We start from the raw sequence: 22,211 nt of genomic DNA, 5'->3' as shown, positions 1-22,211 counted from the left end.
AATAATTTATGATGTTTATCATTTGTAAGTTGCTTTGAATTAATTTAATTTAATATATTTTTTGTTTTATTTTATTTTTTTATTTTTTATTTTATTACACAGCTATTTTACATTAACATGTCTGACAGTTCACCATGTCTGGAAAAAAAACAAAAAAAAACATTAGAAACACCATAAAAGTAGTTGACATGCTTATGTGATGTTTCAAGTCTTCTGAAACCAATCTTGAATATGCATAATGGAAAATAACTTTTGAGAGGTGAAGGTTATTGTGAATAATGTTTTTTATTTCAGTCTGTTCCTCTCACAAGCTATATCGCTTCAAAAGACCTTGAATATTTGAATTGTGTTTATGGCATTTTCCAGATTTCTTTGTTTAGCTTAAAGGGATAGTTCACGCAAAATGAATATTATGTCATCATTTAGTCACTCTCATGCCATTCCAAACCAGTATTATTTATATTTTGAAAAATGTCTTCTTTTTTCCTTTTTAAACAAGGGGACCCGGTGTTGTTTTGGACCCATCTGACTTTCATTTTATGAACAAAAACAGTTAAATTAAATTACTTCAAAATCCGAGCCGAGGTCACTATGAATTTTGCTTTACATTTTTTTATCAATAGCAGCATTCAGGTTTGGAACAACAAATGGGTGAGTAAATAACGACAGCGTTTTAATTTCGTGTTCTTTATGCCTGTAGAGGCATTAGACTGGTAATCCTTCCTCAAGCCACTGCTGTGTTTGTCTAAAACGGGTTACAACTCTTGTGTGAAGTCTGCAGGATTTAGAGAGGTGATCTGGGCTTAGCGTGTCCCAGGCATGTGCTGTATATTTGAGAACACAAGATAGACAGAGACAGGCACCAGGGCCAAGACGAGAAGAAGGGCAACATACCTCTCCCTGCGGGGTGTGTGGAATTTCAACAAATACCTGGCACAGGCCTGCCAAAATAGGCAAAGGAGAGAGAGATTAATAGAAAGAGAGACAGACGGGACAGAGACAAAATGCAAGAGAGACACGGAACGTTTGTCTGATGTCTCAATAAAGGATGGATTGTGATTAACTAACACAAAATGGAACAAACAGACCCTGATGTGACATAGATGAAAATACAACAAAGGCTTTATCTTTGTCAAACAAAATATGAAAAGTAACAGGGAGAGAATGGTAGCATTTTAACATTGTAAGCTGGAAATTGTTTTTTTTTTTTTACTTCTGATCTAAACTCAAACATCTCTTTAAAACTAAAATATAGTAGATACCAAAATGAATGTGATTGCTGCTCATATATATATATATATATAGGATTATACCTGTTAGAACATTCACTCTAAAAAAAAAAAAAAACGGTGCTATGGCACTAAAAGTGGTTCTTGGTCGTAATCATAGGGGAACCACTTTTGGTGCTATATAGCACCATATCTGTTCTGTATATGGTAGCTGTGCTATATAGCACCTCAGCCAAAGAACCAGTAAAGAACCGCTGAAGAACCACTGAAGCACCAAGATTGGTGCTATACAGCACAAAACCACTTTTAGTGCCATATAGCACCATTTTTTTAGAGTGTTCGGTTATGTTGGAATTAGGAGTTTCTGTTTTGTTTTCGTTTTGTACATTACATTAGTACGTAAACGGCATGTTGCTTTATTTTAAACAGTTATTGTGTAATTACAGTGATAGTCTCTTAGTTAATTATGTTAACACAAACACTATATAATATATATATATATATATATATATATATATATATATATATATATATATATATATATATATATATATATATATACACACACACTCAAAAAAATGACTTGTTGAATTTACTCAAAAAAGCAGCGTCAAGTGGTTAGTGGTTTTTACAAATAACAATTTAGTTATATGAACAAAAAAAAGTCAAGTAAAGCTGACAATTTCTTTGAGTAAATACAAACCATTTGAATTTGTCACTTGCATAATATTTATATGTGCAGTTTACTTAATAATGTTATGTTAAATTTATAAAAGTTTTTATGTTATGTGAACACATTTCTCGATTTAATTTACCTTGTTCAATTAACTACCTGCTCCACAAGTGTAAGTGGAAGACTTACTTTTAAGAAACAAAATGCAAAAATAACTTAATTGAGGGCAGGAAGTCCATCCAATAAATGTTTGTAAGTGCCCACAGCCTAAACACTTTTTTTTGTTTTGTGATGGTTGTTCTTGAGTCTCTTGTTTGTCCTGAGCAGTTAAACTGTCCAATGTTCTTCAGAAAAATCCTCCAGGTCCTGCACGTTCTTCAGTTTTCCAGCATCTTTTGCATATTTGAACCTTCTCCAGCAATGACTGTATGATTTTAAGATCCATCTTTTCACACAGGAATATTGAGGGACTCAAACACAACTATTAAAAAAGGTTCAAACATTCACTGATGCTCCAGAAGGAAACACGATGCATTAAGTGAAAACCTTTGAACAGGATAAAGATTTCCAAATTTTTCTTATTTTGTTTAAACATATTTTAAAAAATCATTTATTACTGCCCTTCAAAAGCAAAATAAGATACTTAGGCCTGCATTAGAAGACAAATTAAGTTCAATTTATTTGCTCTTAATGCATTGATTTAGTTAAAATGATTCACATTTTCACAGATTCTGCAAGTGGTTCAAATACTTTTTCTTGCAAATGTATATTTTGCTTTTCACCTACTGGCTTTTGTATCTTACACTAATCTTATACTAAATTTTGGCATTGTGTACTTTACATTTTGTTCTTGGCATTGTGTACTCATATGACAAATTGCTGATGTTCCTCATTTGTAGTCGCTTTGGTAATGTAATCAGCATAAAAATGCTTGTGGAAATTCATGCTGGTCTCTTCTGGAGGATTACCGAACTAAAACCACTGATCAAGCAGCTGCTATCATTTGAATAAACATGCTTTTAGATTTTCAGCTAATCACTGCCCCTCTCAGCCTCTCATAAATTTCTGAAAGAACAGACCTATCATCCTCAGTTCATGCTGGTCGCTGACATGAGGCCTGTAGATTAACACATTAGATTTCATGGTGTGTGGTGACTTGATGCCTAAAGCTTAAGGGTAAGGTTCTGCCCTTCCCAGGGTGTCTCTCTTCACATCAAAGGGATCATAATTGCCAGGCACAACTGCCCAGGCCCACTGGGACCCCCAGCTCAACCCGTGTGTGTGTGTGTGTGTGTGTGCGTGCGTGCGTGCGTGTGTCTTTAAGTGCTGTGCCACTATACATGGGTTTCTAACAAAAACAATCTGATTAAGGTACCTCGACATAAATAATCACAGACCCTTTAAATGGCTTTAAACCGCCCTTGTGCTTTGCTTACATTATGTTAATTAATTCTCCAAAGTCTTCATCAGCCAATTGACAGATTGGCCTCATGTTTGACTTCTCCTTACAGCAGATTTAATTAAATGGGCGGACATTTTTGCGCCTAACAAACGGTTTGTTTCCCTGCAGACTGATTAGTAGAGTTCAAGATGAAATATTGATTCTCCATCTCGGGTGCTGATGTTTATATTCACGTCACTTTCAGTAGTCCTCTGTAATAAAGACAAAGGACTGACATTCTTCCAACACTGTTTGTTTAATGGCCAACTTCACGTAAATTAGATGCTTTGAAAATCTTTCTTTTGCTGTATCTATGCATACATATAAGAGAAACAAATGTTGCAGATAGCCTCTTTGTTTGTTTTTATCAATTCATTATTTGGACCAATAAGTTGATAAGGGACCAAATTCGGTAATGTTTCACAAAATTTTTCACATAGTCAAGTATTTGGAAGCAACACAAAACATTCTGTGCCTGAATGAATCGGTGCTTTTCAAGGAATAGATTGAGTGAATGATTCAATGACTCACTCATAAAGAGAGTTCCTTATTTTGTTCCTGAATGAATCAGTGTGAACAGCCATTTGTAGTGGCGTCCGAAACCATAGTGGACGTTATCGAGTGCACTCATTTTATCCCACATTGCACCGCAATAACGAGTGTACAGCCGATGTACACTTAACGGCTGTCTGAATTCACTCACTCGTTTTCATTCACTCCTTCAAGTGTTAGTGGACTAACATGAGGGTTTAGGGGGCGATTACGGATTCAGCCAAAGAGTCCCTGAATGACCTACTACTTCCACCAGTGAGATTCTAATACCCATCCAATGGACGCTTTACTAGTGTTAGGTAAGAGAATCCATGGTTTTAGTGGGCTGGCCCACCGATGACTGTAATTTCCCTAAATCTTTGTCCAAGGTCCGTTCTTGAACATTGCATTTGAAGAGGGAATTACACATCTCTCACAGGCAGAATTCCAATACTTATATTACTCAAAACAGAGCATGCAAAAGTATTTACTATTACTATTATTTAAACTAATTTATTATATTATTATAATAATCTATTAATACAATGTACATTATAATACTATTACTAGTAGTGGTGATTGGAAAGAAATTGGTTAAATGCTATTGCAAGCTTAACTCTATCTAATTTTCCTCAAAATTGAGTCATTTTGGAGCTGTTCCACTGCAAGAACAAAAAACAAACTGAGTGAATCTGACTTTCAGCTCAGCGTTTTATAGATCTGGCAACCCAAGGTAGGTACAGAGATTGGATCAGACTCCAGTGGAGATTGGCTTTTGTTCATGTTTATCTTATTCCTCGACCACACTGAACATGTGCTGAAAGGTAGGTAGCACAGGATTATATCTACATTTATGAAAGTGAAATTATATAATCCTATTTGCCATGAAAATTAGCCAATCATGGTTTCCAATAACTGACATGTGGAAGATACTTGTACGTATGCTGAGACACGTAACTTAATTGGGCTATTTTTGAATGCATTGAATCTGACCATCTCTCTTATACTAAAGACATAACAGCCATCCAAATTATTGTTTTTAACTTATATAATTCTATTGTATGTAATTATATACTATATTGCCAAAAGTTTTGGGATGTCTGCCTTTACACACACACATGAACTTTAATGACATCCCATTTTTAATCCGTAGGGTTTAAAATGGAGTTGGCCCACCCTTTGCAGCTGTAACAGCTTCAACTCTTCTGGGAAGGCTTTCCACAAGGTTTAGGAGTGTGTTTATGGGAGTTTTTGACCAATAATCTAGAAGCGCATTTGTGAGGTCCAGCACTGATGTTGGACGAGAAGGCCTGGCTCGCAGTCTCTGCTCAAATTCATCCCAAAGGTGTTCTGTCAGGTTGAGGTCAGGACTCTGTGCAGGCCAGTCAAGTTCCTCCACACCAAAATCGCTTATCCATGTCTTTATGGAGCTTGCTTTGTGCACTGGTGCGCAGTCATGTTGGAACAGGAAGGGGAACAGGAACCATCCCTAAACTGTTCCCATAAAGTTGGGAGCATGAAATTGTCTAAAATGTCTTGGTATGCTGAAGCATTAAGAGTTCCTTTGGAACTGAAGGGCCAAGCCCAACCCCTGAAAAACAACCCCCACACCATAATCCCCTCTCCACCAAACTTTACACTTGGCACAATACAGTCAGGCAAGTACCGTTCTCCTGACAACCACCAAACCCAGACTCGTCCATCGGATTGCCAGACAGAGAAGTGTGACTGGTCACTCCAGAGAACACGTCTCCACTGCTCTAGAGTCCAGTGGCGGCGTGCTTTACACCACTGCATCCGGCGCTTTGCATTGCACTTGGTGATGTAAGGCTTGGATGCGGCTGCTCGGCCATGGAAACCCATTCCATGAAGCTCTCTACACACTGTTCTTGAGCTAATCTGAAGGCCACACAAAGTTTGGAGGTCTGTAGCTATTGACTACGCAGAAAGTTGGCGACACTGTGTGCCTCAGCATGCGCTGACCCCGCTCTGTGATTTTACGTGGCCTACCACTTTGTGGCTGAGTTGCTGTTGTTCCCCATTGCTTCCACTTTGCTATAATACCACTAACAGTTGACCGTGGAATATTTAGTAGTGAGTAAATGTCATGAATGGACTTATTACACAGGTGGCAACTTATCACGGTACCACACTTGAATTCACTGAGCTTCTGCAGAGCGACCCATTCTTTCACAAATGTTTGTAGAAGCAGTCTACTATTAGTGAAGTTCCTAAACGTATATTAGGGAGGAGCGAGCCCATCTAATCTTCCAATCAACAGCCAACATCCAGAGTATATAAGCAGCTGCTTACCTCTCCTCAGTCTCAGCTGTTCCAGCATCCCACCACCTCCCCAAACTCCACTTTCATCTTAGGTACATTGCCTTACATAATCATATCCCATATTTAGTCACTGTGGGGGTATATCAGAGCTCGAGTTGAAGCTGCTTCATCGAGCCCCTCATCAGTGGACAGAAAGGCAAATACGTTTAACCTAATATCTTAAGAATATGGGCAAACAAACTTGTTAATTTATACAATGTAATATTCTTCTTTTTTATTGAAAGCAGAAAGCATCCAATCAGGCAAAACGAATGATAGTGACGTGGAAATCAGCTTCAGACAGAGTGTGGTCCAGGAGGGAATCAGAATTTCTCAAAAACAAGTCCAAATGTCCTAAACTTTATTAGGCTGAACAAAAAACAATAGTATGTGGTTATCCTATAAACCGGACTTTAAAGCTGCAAATTAACATCACTATTAAGGCCGCTTTCATCTTATAAAACCTAAAACAGGTCCATTTTATTGTAAAACCACACATTCTTTTACATTTAGAGGCACACTCATTCCACTGTTTAAGCCAGGCACAGTATAACCATGTCCAGGTGAGTTTCTTTTTTTACACTTATATAACAAGCCACTTTTTCACAGTGAACCGTGTTAGCCGTTAAATTTTTTACTGGTTCAGCAAGTGGCCAATCAAAAGAAAACATTATTCTCTCACTGTCTATTCAATCAAAAAGATCTCGTTCAGTCTGATGAAATAGAAACATTCTGCCCTCTAGTGGTTCATATGTGCAACCTCATCTGTAACATGAAATTAAATTAGGTTTGCGTTTTGCTCAATTTATTATGTTTATGTATTTTACATTTTTTTTATCAACTAATCAAACCCCTCCATACTACGTCATTTATGGCTGCAAAATTAAAACAATCAGTCAATGCTTAACAATGCTATGAACATCACATGTTGACCATAATATTGGCTAACCAAATATTTGATCAGTCATATATATATATATATATATATATATATATATATATATATATATATATATATATATATATATATATATATATATATATATATATATATATATATATATATATATATATATATAAAAAATGTATTTTGGATATCCAATCACTTCTCTTCTATTCTGCTAGCATGTCTGTTTCTGTCAGCCTCTCTTTCTGTTTCCGTGCCTGGAGAGCATTTTCCATTGATCAATCTCTTCCTTTTTTTTTTCTTCTTTTCTTTTTTTTTGTGTTGCCTCATGATAAAGGGGATCTCATTCATTCTAAATGCATTTATATTAGGGCTGTCAAAAGATTAATCGCGATTAATCGCATCCATAATAAAAGTTTGTGTTTACATAATATAGGTATGTGTGTGTACTCTGTTAATTATTATTTATATATAAATACACACACATTCATGTATATATTTAAGAAATATTTGCATGTACATACTGTATATAATCTATAATATATATAAATATAAAAGTTTTATATATAAAAATAATATTTTTTTCTTAAATATATACATGCTTGTGTGTGTATTTATATATAAATAATAATTAACAGAGTATACACACATATATTATGTAAACACAAGCTTATTTTGGATGCGATTAATCGCGATTAATCTTTTGACAGCCCTAATTTATATATTTTTTCTACTGTCAGGCTATACTTTGGTGCCGCATCAGTCATGTCCACTTTCGAATGGACCTCGCTATTGCACTAATGCTAAAACGTGCCGTAATGTTGAAATGAACCAAATATCTGCTGCTAATATGATATACAATTCAACATTCACCAAAATAATCAGTTTTTTTTTGTTACAGTGCGTTGCACTAATGCTAAAACTTGCTGTGTTGTTGATATGAACCAATCATTTTCCGATAATATGACGTAGGCTAACAATGAAACAATACTTAGGCTATTTTATATACTGTATTCAGAATCAGATTTCAGTTACAATAAGTTTGAGTGTCGCGTGAAATAACGACTAAGTAAAGAGGGACAGTCAGACTGAGAGGATGCAGAGAGGGAGAGGAAAGGATGCAGCTGAGCTTACTGAAGTTTTTCCTGCCTGCTGGTGAGCGCGCGTGGAGGAGAGCACGCGGACAGTGCCCACGCAACACTTTCACGCGCCGCGAAGCGTTTTAATGTGAAGCATCCTCAGACACGAGCCGCTTTATCTGACTTGTGCTTTAATATTAATTGAAATGAAAACAGTGTTATAGGATTTTTTAAAAAATGGAATAGACATGACGCTTTTATGGACTATATGTGATGACAGTGCACGAGCCGGTGAGTGTCGTTTTTGTTCTTCAAACTTCAAATTTGACTTTCAGTGGCCGAGTTGCAGTTCTTTTCTTATATTATTTAAGTAAACATACATTCCATATGAGTATATACTAGTATAGCCTAGTTGTGCTTGATGTTGTTCATTGCGACGTAGAATTAGCCTAAACCTGACGTTTGTCTGTTAATTGGTGCATAAATCATAAACACGAAACCACAAAACATTTCTCAGCGAATTTACTCAAAATGTTGGTTAATTGTATAATTAGTATGTTCTTTGTTAGAACACAAACATTAATTAAATCGTTAAAACTTGTCTGTTGACCTGTGACCAGGTCAAGATGAAGGGCATTTCAATCATTTTCAACCATGTTGTAGAAAATAGTGATATTTAGCTACACGCTCAAACAAATGTGTTTTTATTAATACGCAAGTAAAAAAAACTATAATGGGTAGCCTAGCCTATTGGAGATCGGTGTATACTCAAATATGAATTGGCTATATGACAATCTGTAAATTAAACTTTCTTTGAAATTAAACTAAATTTCTTTGTAATCTATTACGCATTAGTCCTATGTTTGTTAATACCAAAGTTATAAAAAGGGTCCCCCAAGGCCATAGATTTAGTAGTAGCTAATTTTTTCAATATTTTCTATTTCTATATCCCACATACTTAAAAATATTCTGTATTACTTGAAGAATGTAGATTAAAGTGCAGATTTGTATGTGCTACAACAGTACATTTCAATGTATTTCAGTGGTGTTTTAGTTTAGTTTGCTTTATTAATCCCAATTAGTTAATTTTATAAATAGCAAACAACCCAAAACAGGTCCTTTTATAAACATGGCTGCATTAACTTTTTAGTAAACCACATGGAGAGGCAATGGCACCCCAAATTTGGCTTTTTGTTGTTGTTGTTGTTGTTTTAATATCAATAGTATAGCCGTCCTTCTTTAGTGCCACTGCAAAGAGGATTTTCGTTTCATTTCTCTGTCCTTCATCTGACGCTGTTTATAGTATTATCAGTTCGTAGTTGAGTGAGATTAACCTCAAGGTCATTAGTTCTAAGAATCAGTGCTTTCTTTTTTTTTTTTTTTTGAGACCACAGGAGAGTGAAAAGGTTTATTTCTGTAGAAATGTTGGTGTGGCAAGCAAGATCGTGATCACTTTCATTAGGAGAAGCTTGAGTATGATGTGAAAATGAACACTTAAATCTAAATGCTGTCAGACTAAAGGATTACCTTTTCATCTCCCATCCTCCTCCTCCACGTGATAGGCTGGAGAGAGAATCTGAAAGCGATAGCTTGTGAGAGTGTGAGAGTGATATGCTTTCTCCCATTTCATCTATTTCTCCCATTTCTCTTTTGATGCATCACATGAGAGTCTACAAACTACATTTTTTATTTCTCGTGTGCAGAGGACAGGCAGGAGAAACACAGATAAAAGAAAAGGAGAAATAACAATGAGATGAAAAGATTTATGCATTATTTCAGTCCAAAGATTAATCTTCAAGAATGCGAGAGGCAGCGCTGTAGGAGGTACAGAGAAAATTGAGCCAGAGATGGTTGAGATGATGAACATCGGAAAAGAGATATTTCCATTAAAACATGCTCGAGGAGCATTTGAGTGCATACGCTGAGCGTGATTTCACCAAGTACAACATGTTCCCGGAACAACATTCCAATCAACCAATCAGATTTGAGGGACAAGTTTACAGTTTATGTGCTTAAAACCAGGGTTAGGTGCTTCTTCATCAGTGTTATTCACCTATCGTTTCCCTCTGATGTTAGGGATAACTTATGGGTAGGGTTAGGGGAATATGGTTAGGAGTGGACTAAATTTTCAGACAAAAATGTTGTTCCAGGATCAACACATGTTGATCCAAGATTGCTTACTTGGCAAAATCACAGTGACCGAGTGCAAACAGTGCATCATGTTATTCATTTCAAATAAACAGCAATCAAATAGGCTATGATTATAAGCTACAACAGTTTGTTCCGGTCCAGGAATTTCACTTGGCTTGCCCATGTTTGCATGGTCTAGACTCTAGAGCAGGGGTGTCCAATCCTGATCCTGGAGCCGGGCCACTGTCCTGCAAAGTTTAGCTCCAACCCCAATTAAACACACCTGAACCAGCTAATCAAGGTCTTATTAGGCATACTAGAAACTTCCTGACAGGTGTTGAGGAAAGTAAGAGCTAAACTCTGCAGGACAGTGGCCCTCCAGGACCGAGTTTGGACACCCCTGCTCTAGACAGTAGACCAGGGCTCTCCAGATGTTTTTCATTTGAGAGCTACTTTTTAAAAATGAAAGTGGAGTCCCCATGCAGTAGACAGTCTGTGGCAGAGATTTAGATTTAGTGAAACTTTTTTTTAGGTGACCTTATTTTGACAGTAGGTGGTAGGGCTGTGCGATATTGAAGAGATGTGCGGTATCCTTGTTAAATAATGCGATATGCGATACAATATTGCTTTAAGTGTGTAAAATCAATTTCTTTCCCCAACTGATATCTTTCACTTAAAGCATAACTGGCTGACTGTGTTTACATGAATACTCATCAAGACAGCCATTTTGACATAACTGTGTGTATTTGACAGTTCGAGTGTGTAACAAAAAAAAAAAGAACAGCTTGTGCGCACGTTTCGTTGTGTGTGACAGTCAGCAGACAGTGCGAGACTGCAAGTTGTTTTTTGCAAGTTATTGCGTTTAATAACTCTTTTTGACGTCAAGCAAGTCACATACTTACCTAAAACGTACACTTTTCACAATGTTGAAGTAACCTATTAAAATCATTCCGATATTACGTGCCCTTGCGATATGCATATTGCGATATGTACATTTGCGATATTTCGATATATTGCGCAGCCCTAGTAGGTGGCGACAAGTGACTATCTTTATGACATAGTCATTGAATCATTATTAATTCAGCTGTTTTGTGATTCATTCAGGAATAAAGCACCACTGCATGGAGATGCAGAACTGTTGAGAAATAGACAAAGTAACTCGCAGTACTGGATTTATCACATAAGTTACTCAATATTAACCTCTTTTTTTATTGAACTTTTGTAAAAAAGTAAATTACAATCACGCTGTTGGTCTGAATAAGCCTCTTTCCTAGGGCCAAATTTTGCCCTCTCATAAGCCGCGTTTCCACCGCAGGAACTTTCCCCAGGAACTAGGAACTTTGGGGTGGTACTCGTGTGTTTCGACCGCAGGAACCAGGGTCTAAATTAAGTTCCGGGTAAATATTTCCCCCTCCAAACGGCCCTGCTCACGAGGTAGTACTTTTTCAAAGTTCGGGAACTTTCAAGGGTGGGACTTGGGCGCTGAACATGCTGATGGGTTGACTCCACGCAGCATTTTATTTCAACCAGCATTTTTAAAAGTCTTTTGCGAGGTTCGTTCTGCGTTCAGTAAATATCAGTCTTGCTCTTTCTGTCCGACGGCGCGTGTTCGTCTCAGCAATCGCACGGTCAATGTCCGTAATAGCTGATAATAACATACTTTGTCTTATTTTAAATCTAGCTTTACGAGCTTTCAGAATACGCTTTAGTATCGGTGCTCGTCTCTTTTCCACCGTTTTGTTAATTAAGTTACCTCTTTAGTAAACCAATACATAACTAGCAAAAGCAGCGCTGCTTGAATCTCCTCCATACTTGTTATTGTTGCAGACAGTATCGCACAAAAATGATTCCTGTCCGTCGCTGACTGGGAGGAACAGTCGCGCGCAGTCCCACGTCTCTGGACTAATTTGCCTAATGTTCACGGTACTTTAGACCGCAGTGGAAACGCAGACAGTAGCAGGTCTGGGCGAAAAAAGTTCCTGATACAAATTGTTCCGGGTAATTTCGGTGGAAACGGGGCTATAAAAGACCGATCACTACAGTTGTGGTCAGAATTATTGGCACCCCTGGTAAATATGATCAAAGATGGCTTTTTGATCTTTATCAAATCTAACCTTTCATTTAATAAAAGAAGTGAAAGTGAAGGAAATATCTATGAAATAAATACTTTTCTCCAAAACATGTTGGCCATAATTATTGGCACCCTTTTATTAAATACTTCTTGCAACCTCCTTTTGCCAAAATAACAGCTCTAAGTCTTCTTCTATAATGCCTGGTGAGTTTGGAGAACACCTGACAAGAGATCAGAGACCATTCATTCTTACAGAATCTCTCCAGATCCTTCAGATTCAATTCAATTCAATTCAAATTTATTTGTATAGCGCTTTTCACAATACACATTGTTTCAAAGCAGCTTTACAGAAAGTGCATTTCATAAATGTACATTTAAAAATGTTAGAAAGAGGATATCCTGGGAATCTTCAGATTCCCAGCTCTTCTCTTCAGTTCACCCCACTCATTTTCCATAAGGTTCAGGCCAGGGAACTGGGATGGTCATTTTGTGCTCAGTGACACATTTGTGTGTTGATTTTGATGTTTGTTTTGGATCATTGTCCTGATGGAATATCCAACCACGGCCCATTATAAGATTTCTAGCAGAAGCTGTCAGGTTTTGATTTTTTATCTGTTGTATTTGCTAGAATCCATGATAATCCATATCTGAACAAGATGTCCAGGACCTCCAGCAAAAAAAATAGGCCCAGTAATTGTGGTCAATCTGTTTTAAAGAAAAACAATTATTTAATAATGTGAGTTTCCCCCACTTTAAATTCTTTTAATTCAATGAAATGTTAGATTTTTGCAAATTTTTTGACTGAAAGATCAAAAGGATAAACAATGCAGATTTATTTGTACTGCCATCTTTGATAATATTTACCAGGGGTGCCAATAATTATGACCACAACTGTATATACTATAACTATATTAGCGTCCAACATTATGTTCTGTTTATTATTAGCTTGCATTGCAGTTATGTCGTCTGCAGCTTTTAGATGCTTGAACTCTTTAAAGTTTGGTGAATCCTGATTCTGGGCATGTCTGGAAAATATTGTTCTAAAACTGATTCCAGTATTTTTCCCCTTATTGTTATCATATATTTGTGGTGTGGATATCTCTATTCTCACATAATTAGAACGATTATTAAAAGTTACAAGTTAAGTCAAGTTCACACCAACACACTTAAGATGTGTTCACACCCGCTGTAACAATAAACTTTTAATAACCATTAAAAGTATTCTTCTTTGAGAATACTGAAGTCCACACAGCAGCTACAACAATAACAACAACAACACAGAGAAACTATTTAGTTATAATCACTTTCAAAAAAAAATTTTCCCCAGCAGATGAATGATAAAAACATTGACAGCCAATAAGAATCCACCCGACTTTAAAGAATTTGAGCACTTTAAATGGATGGGACTTTAAACATTGTTGGCAGCTTCATTATATGGATATGGATCTTCACAGACATGCGCAAATAAGGCTGTGAGACCGCAGGGTGTCCCATGTGTCATTGAATGATTCAGAACGGCATTCATGCCATTTGCGTGGCATTTGGCACAAGCCCTTTGTCCGCCTGTGGTTATGTTCTGTTGCTCCAAATACAATGTAATTCCCTCACCAACTAACCATGCCCAAGCTTGCTCTTATCATAATGAATGTGTGATAAACGTAATCATACACACTGTTAGTTCTATGATAAGACTGTTGTCATGAGTTAAAAGTAGCTTTGACATTAACTCACTGAATTTATAACCCTTAAAGGGTTAAAGAGGCTGTAGTGTCCTATAGAAATTGGTTACGGTTGCAAAGAACAAGTACTCAGACAATGCAAGTTGTGTCAGTGCTGGCTCATCAATGCTACTGCAGCAACAGGCAGTTTCAAAAAAGTCTGCACTCCCACGTATATCTAAGGTAACGCAACACTTTATAAGCTCCTGAGGTTGAAGTGTTGCTGTCTCAGCAGCAACAGACCACAGTGTGGAAACCAGCAGGGAGACAGGGTGAATGAGGAGGACCATGATATTATGTGCAGGAGAGAGTTTGGCAGGATGAGGCATACGATATATATCTCAATCTGAAGAAAGAAAGCATAAAAATATACAACCTGTCACGCACATGAGATTGCTGCAATAGCCAACCACAACCATGCAATCAATTCCCGATGGACAAAATCAAATCCGGCATTACATTTCGTCTTCGTATACACTTCACAATAGGGAAGAAAAGACTATTGCAACTTCTATTTTATGCCGACTTTAAAAGAATATTCCGGGTTCAATACAAGTTAAGCTCATTTTAGACATTTGATTTTAATGTTGATTTCCACACAAAATTTTTTAGACATCCTGCTTTTCTTTTTTTTAAAATACAGAAATGGAGATTGCAATAATGTATTTATTATACCATAAATTAAAAGTTTAACCACTTCAGCTCTGCAACCGACCCCCCCCCCCCCAAATGACCCGTCCAATATTGCTATATCTATAAGTTGTGCAGCACAAAACTAGACATTTATGGTATTGTTTGAAAGATTAGAACCTCAGCTTTCTTGATAGCCCAATCACTTTTGCATTTATGTTACATAGAAAAAGATAATAAAGTCTGAATTTGACCCCCCCGCAATGACCCCCCCCCCCTTGAGAAAATCTTATGAATAATATTAAATTTCACAACTTTGACTCACCAAACTCACCAAAAAAGTCATATATCAAATGAAAGCTCTTATTCTTATTCTCAAGAATTATTTCACCGATCCAACACTTTACAGTAACGTTATTATCAAAAGAATCACGAAGATGGAAATGACTCCTTTGAAAAAGCAAACACATGAGTCATATTCCTGTTCGGATCACTACTGCCTTGTGTAGCTACTACCCTCAAACGCTATATCAGCTCGTTCCTTAGGTTGTTTTCTTCAAAATGAGACCATTTTCACATGTCTGTGAGCATGCATGGCCAAACCACTCTGTGTGTCACCGATGTCCAGATCAAAACATGCGATGCAGACAAATACTCTTATTATCCTTAGTTTTGATCGTCTTTGTTAGCCGTGATTTTTTATGATGTCATCATGTATTGCGTCATACTTCAAAAAAGCTGAGTATTTCAGCCCTCTTTAGACATGTCGATCGTGCTTCTAGACCAATCAGAGCCCAAGATCTCCCTTTACAAAGTTGAGTAGGCGGAGCCTTCTTTTCGATTTCCCAGCGACTATGGAAATTCAATGCAGATGAGTAGGAGTTATTAGATAGTTTGGACAGATTCATCTCAATAACTTTTTTTTGGAAGGAGATATCAGGAAAATAACCCCCCCCCTCCCCCTGTTTACTGACTAGTGAACTAGTGGAATCAACAGAAACTTTCTGAAGGGAAATAGACCAAACAGATTAAAAATGAAAGATTTTCAAATAAATAAATTAAAAAATAAATCAAAATATGACTTTTTATATATGTTTATCATAAAATTGTGAATAAATACAATATAATATATGCAATATTCCACCACTGTGTTAAAATCTAGAGTGTTTTCTGTAAAATTAGACAATTTTTATCAATTTACTCCAATGTATGTGGGTAGGGCGCTCTTTTAAATTCAGATATGTCTAATTCTCTAAAAAATTCGAAATATGCTGCAGAGCTGAAGTGGTTTTAATGGGACACAAATTTGGAGGTTTTAAACACAAAATAGATCTTATAATTTAATACATTTTTTAAATTAATAATAATTAATACATTACAATTAATACATTAATTTGCATATTTAAAACTTGCATATTATTTGAGCTTTGAAGCTGTTATTTTAAGGGTTTAGGACTGGATATAGGGTTTTAAAATTGGATATAACGTTACACAAAAAATAGTAAGCATTTTCTCGTGGCAACAAAGTTGTAAAATTTTATATATATCTTTACATAGAAAAGGTTAGTAAACATTTTTTCACATTAAAATCATATTTACACAAATTATGTGCATTGTGTGGCTTTACTATAAAAAAAAGGCAGTATTTTAATACTTACGAATTGGCCTCATCTCATCAACCTCTAACCATCAAAAATGTTTAACCATTATCATGGCACAAATGCTGCCAACTGATCTTAACTTGTACTGAACCCTGGAATATTCCTTTGAGATTTAAAAAATATCATTCCTCATTTATCAGTTTAAGAGAAAAGTAGTCTCGCTCTTCTTTGCATACATTAGGTTCTAATGATTAGGTGATTGTACTGAAGCCTATTGTGGAGAGAATCAGCGAGTGGGGATGTTATCTGTAGTTAATACTTTCTCATTACTGCACTCAGATTAACGCAAGTTAGTTTCCAGCCAGGCTTCAGTAGGATGACTGGATCACTATAATCTCATCGCATGCCTCTGGCATACCTAGGCTGAGAGAGATAGAAGAAGACAGCAAATCAGAGAATAAAAGTAAGCGAGAGAGAGCTGCACAGTGAAATCGAGAGTGAGCCAGAGAGGGAAATGGAGAGAGACACAGCCCGGCCATGTGAATGCATGGACTTTTTGTGGCCCCATTTTGCGGCATAGCGGAATCGATGACACTATGGATTGGTCATGCTGTATGTGGGCTGTTGTATTACTGCATATGTTCTGCTGCAGGTGGCTTAGCATGTATTTCCTCCATATACCAATTACAGTATACTATATGCAACCAGTCACTGAGCTTGGTACATAAGCATTATACATTTTTAACAGTTAGATATTTGTGAGTAATGTTTTATTCACTAAATTTGCATTTTCTGAATTTTTTAATGTAGGTCTCAGGCGTTGGTTCTGTGTAAATTAAATTGTGCCGCTTCAACATTAGCATGACACTCAGGACAAGTCTTGTGTTCATTCTGATGCTCACAAGAATAAACCACTTGTGCACTATAAAAGCAGTTATAAATGTTTCATTATATGCAATGATGACAAGACCAATAACAGTTTAGTATGCAAATAGATGCAAGAAAGATAGCCAGTTGTGATTCTGAATGCAAATATTACGATGTAATTGCTCGTGGTTAAATTTTGAATTCTGAACATCAGTCAATAAGAGATTTTCAAATTTTGCTCTCAATTTAAATTTTTTTTTTTTTAAAGGATAATAAAGGATAGCCCGCCTAAGGCTTACATTTTCTACAAAACAGTACATTATGTACATTATATTATGTGGTTCAGGCAGAAGTTTAATTGTCAGGGTTGTGGAAGGGAAAGGAGGGAGGACTCAATTGCGGGAGGACTTAGTACCCACAAAATACCCACGAGGGGGAAAACAGAGCGTACCACAATCAGGAACAAGAAGCATGACAGGAACAAAGACAGTGAACAGAAGACAACGATCCAGCATAGAACAGCAAACACAAGGAGACTATAAAGTGAACAAGCAAGGCAGGTGATGAGGGAGAACAGGTGGGGCAAATCAATCAATAATCAGGTAAAAAGAGGGGCGGGGTCAGAACAATAGACAAGAGAGCACATGGCACAAGGAACACGTGACAAAACCATGTGCTCACACAAAACATGACAAACACAAGCACATGGCCAGCAACGACAAATACCAGCCATGTGCTCACACAAAAACAAGACAAACCCGGGAATGTCAGAGTTCTGTCACAAAACCAAGAATATGCTGAACAGAAGTGACAGAACCCTGACATTTAATAGGCTAATTCTATAATACTTACTAGCTTATTTTAGAGGTGGGCGATATGACCAAAATTTTATATCACAATATGAGTAATTTTATTTCAAGATAACGATATCACGATATAGTCATTTTTGCTTTAAATAAGTTTTCTATAATATACATTTTTTTGATACCATAGACATTTCATAATTATTGTCACCAATGTCAATAACACAAAAAACTTATACTAGCCCGACAACAAAATAAACCTCAAGCTTACTGAAGACATGCAAACAGTCAATGATAAAATAAGAACAAATAAACTAATTACAAGCATTAGGACTTCAATAGAACAAAGATTCAACTAAAATAGACCTACCTAAAAACTTAAAGCGCTAAATAAGAAATGCTACATGAATTGTAGACAGACAGCAGGAATATTAGGCTGCTGTCACTTTAAGAGCTGCCCGGATCCAATTTCCTTTCTCAACTGTTTATGTTCACGTAAGGTAGGGTTTTTCAAACCTGTCCTGGAGGACCCCCAGCACTGCACATTTTGTATGTCTCCTTCATCTAACACACCTGATTCAACTCATTATCCGAGACTGCAAGACCTGAAGTGGGTGTGTCAAATATGGGAGACATACAAAATGTGCAGTGCAATACTCTGACTGTGCATCTAGTAATGTCCGATTTCTGAACAAATTAGTCTTATGAGCTTTTTCTATTTAGTGAATAAAAAACTTACAGCCATGACCAAATTACACTGACTGTTATGAGTTATTGAAAAGTAAACAAAAATCTCAAATTATCTTAGTAGATGCAATAAGAATTGCCTTTCTTTTTTTTCTCCAAATATTTCTTTGGTGAAAAACAAACCTTACACTTTCGTGAGAGTCTATTGTCGTCATAGTTCACTGACGAACTGGGATCTTGGCTGAGAACCCAATCACCTTCAAGTGATAACAAAACAAGCCAATGGACATTGGCGAGTGAGATTTGCATCGCAAATGATTCCCTGTGATACAGCTATATAATGGTAAATAAATGGTAAATGGACTTTTAACAGACCTACGGCCATCCAAAGCGCTTTACATTTGCCTCACATTCACCCATTCATACACTCATTCACACACCGACGGCGGTGTCAGCCATGCAAGGCGCCATCCAGCTCGTCGGGAGCAGCTGGGGTTAGGTGTCTTGCTCATGGACACCTCGGCACTTGGTCAGGTGGAACTGGGGATCGAACCACCAACCTTCCAGTTTGTAGACAACCTACATGAACCACTGAGCCACTGCCGCCACTGAGCCACTGCCGCCCCATAATGAAACGTGCTGCACTCACTCATTCAAGTTTTGCACTGAGCCGAGGAGAGGACGTATCCTGGCCATTTAGCGGTTGCACAGGGTTTGTAGCAATGGGACGTAACGTCTCCATTCCCTCTTTCAGGGAACGGGGGTTACATTACTATCAGTCGTTCGACTTAACATCACGTGACTGACGAATTGGAATCCCTAAGAAAAACACCAAAATCGTTGTGCCTTCCAGTGCCCCATGTAAGCCCCCCCCACTGTTGGGTGGAGAAAAGGACATGACGTTACACGGAGAACGTCAAGTACTGCTGGTCCTTCTTGCCCTATACAATGAGACTGTTGGATAACACTGGGGAAGTATGCCTATTCCAAAATGGAAAGGGACGCTACAGAGACCTGGGATCACCCAGAGGAAAATCACAACATATGGACACTTAGTCTAGCACAGGGGCTGACCAACCGGGCATACACACAAGTGCTAGACCTGGTGTCTGACTGTTGAAGGGTGCTGGAGTAACTTCATCCAGGGTTTGCCAGATGGGAAACTTACCTGGGGAGCAAAATAGGCACTCATATCCTGTCCTCAGAGGGGAATAGCACTGCAAGCGAGACACCGAACCAGCTTCCCCGCATATTACCTGTTTGTAGCCAACACACAGGAAGGAACAATCTCTACTCAGAGATTGTAGAATCTCGTGAACGTGTTAGGTGTCACCCATCCCGCAGCTTTACAGATGTCTGCCAGAGAGACACCATTTGCTCTCACCTCAAGGGGGCACGGCTCACCTTCGGACTGGTACGCCAAGACGATGGCAACCACTTTCCAATGAACCAACCTCTGTTTGGAGACAGCCTTTCCCTTCTGCTGGCCTCCAAAGTAGACAAAGAGCTGTTCTGAGGTTCTGAGCACAAACAGGACACAGCAACGCCAGGCCTGGGTCTGCCTCCTCCGGGGGCAGCGCTTGCAAGTTCAAGTCAAGTCAAGTCAACTTTACCTATATAGCGCTTTTTACAATGCAGATTGTTTCAAAGCAGCTTCACAGTGTTAAACAGGAAAATAATGCAACAGAATTTGATTCGGCTGTACAGCCGCTCTGGAGAAAACGGTGATGTCATCTAGCTCATTTCAATCATCATACAGTGACAATGTGGGCAGATCAGTAATTTAGTTGATGTATTTAATTTAGTTTAGTAATTACCTGGTCCCTGAAGGGAGTGGTGGGGATTCTCAGGATTATGTGAGAGTTAGCCGGCCCGAATTCTAGCCATGTTTCGCTGACCGAAGATGCCTGAAGTTCCCCGACCCTCTTAATGGAAGTGAACGTGGTCAGGAGCACTGTCTTAAAGGGTAACTTCAGTGATTTAGCATTAAGCTTTGTATTTAAACTGGGTCATTTATGTAGTAGAAATGTGAAATTATTTTTGAATTTGGTGCCTTCTAGACTGAGAAAAGACAGAAAATTTATTTTTGTCTCATGTGGATGAAAGACAACAACTCTCAGAATGCACTTGCTTCGCTGCCCTACGAAGCCACTCCGTACACCGTCGTTTTGATCTTCATAGTAATACAATCATTTTGTTCAGTTAGAGAATAAACACGACAATTAAAAACTGAACGCGTGTTTTCAGTAAAGTGTGAGTGAGCCGAACGAAAGTCACGACACAGATGCAGCAAGAGTCAGATTTCACTCCTCACGAAGAGCTGAGCAGAGCTGAGGTAACGTTAAGCACCAGTCTGGCACGTTTTCAGATCGCATATGGAAGCTAAACTATCACAAGAATTAATTGAAAAGTTGAAACACTCACTTTACTCTGCACCGCGCTCCGTTATTATGAATGTCCGTTCGGCCGTCTGTCTTAACGTTACATTCTGTGCGTGAGATCTCTCCCCTATGGGCGTGTTGATAACATGCGGAACAGCTCCATCTAGTGGCTGTAGTGTTTGCCTCTGGCCAAATTTTTTTTCCAGAAATAAAATGCATGATTCTCTCGTCTCAGGGGGATATGAGGGGGGGGGGGGGGAAGTACCATAATTTGAATATACTACCAGGTTTCTACTGATACAAAGCCTAATGCTAAACCACTGAAGTGACCCTTTAAGAGACAAGAGGCGTTTCTCAATGTCAAGGAAGGATCCTTGGAAGCCAGAATTCCGAGGATGCTCCGTCATCGACGTCCGTCGAAGGGCTGTTCCAATGTCGAGGATCCTCGGAATTTCAACCAAGGTCTGAGTCCTTCGTTCGAAAAATATGCCATATACAGGAAAGGATGCATACGAGTAGACTTTGCGCACTTAGCGTTCTCAAATCACCCACAATCCTATGCGCAGCTTGCTATCTTGTTCAAAAAATACAAAATATCGGAAGTTGGCGGAGTCAGAGTGTTAACGGGGCAATATGCTTTCAAGTGTAAGTATTTACGTTACCAAACATTTGTTATAACCGTAGTAAATATAAGTAAAGTTTAACTTTTAAATGCCAGTACAAATCACAACCGTATTGATTATACAAATGACGTTATTGATGGCTAATGGACCTTTTCACTGACGTAATGAGGCTGACGCGCACTTGCAAGCCTGTTCCATTTACTTGTTCTCCGAATGCTAAAGAGGAGCCTCACCTAGCCTCTGAAGGAAGTGACTTGGAAGGACTAGTCCTACAGAGGAAGGATCCTTGACATTGAGAAACACCTAAGATCTTAATCTCAACTGACTCAACCCCCAAGAGGGGATGAGGTGAGGTCGAGGAGGGTTTTACCTTCTGACTTTGCTTTCCCACGGACTTACTGTCTACTGCATCATGATGTGTGGCGATAGCGGCAACATACACTTTCAGGGTGGAGGGAGACAGCCTGCACTCCAGCCCTTCCCACAAGAAAGAAAGCAGGAGGGCCTTGGCGTACAGG

At 38.0% G+C, this 22,211-nt stretch overlaps 2 protein-coding genes across 3 annotated transcripts in view; both read left to right on the top strand.

The window, feature by feature from the left end:
• The window catches only part of gtf3c6 (general transcription factor IIIC, polypeptide 6, alpha), a 1,355,101-nt gene that overhangs the window by 1,003,666 nt on the left and 329,224 nt on the right, over nt 1-22,211 (top strand). The gene's annotated exons all lie outside the window — the stretch shown is intronic.
• The window catches only part of kcnj14 (potassium inwardly rectifying channel subfamily J member 14), a 39,946-nt gene continuing 25,905 nt past the window's right edge, over nt 8,171-22,211 (top strand). For both annotated transcript variants that reach the window (XM_079837319.1, XM_079837318.1), the window contains exon 1: nt 8,171-8,473. The gene's annotated coding sequence lies outside the window, so the exon portion shown is untranslated. The remainder of the gene's footprint in view (nt 8,474-22,211) is intronic.

Source organism: Gobio gobio (genome assembly GCF_949357685.1).
Source record: "Gobio gobio genome assembly, chromosome: 15".
Classification (NCBI taxonomy): Eukaryota; Metazoa; Chordata; class Actinopteri; order Cypriniformes; family Gobionidae; genus Gobio; species Gobio gobio.
This window is presented reverse-complemented; position numbering and strand designations above follow the sequence as displayed.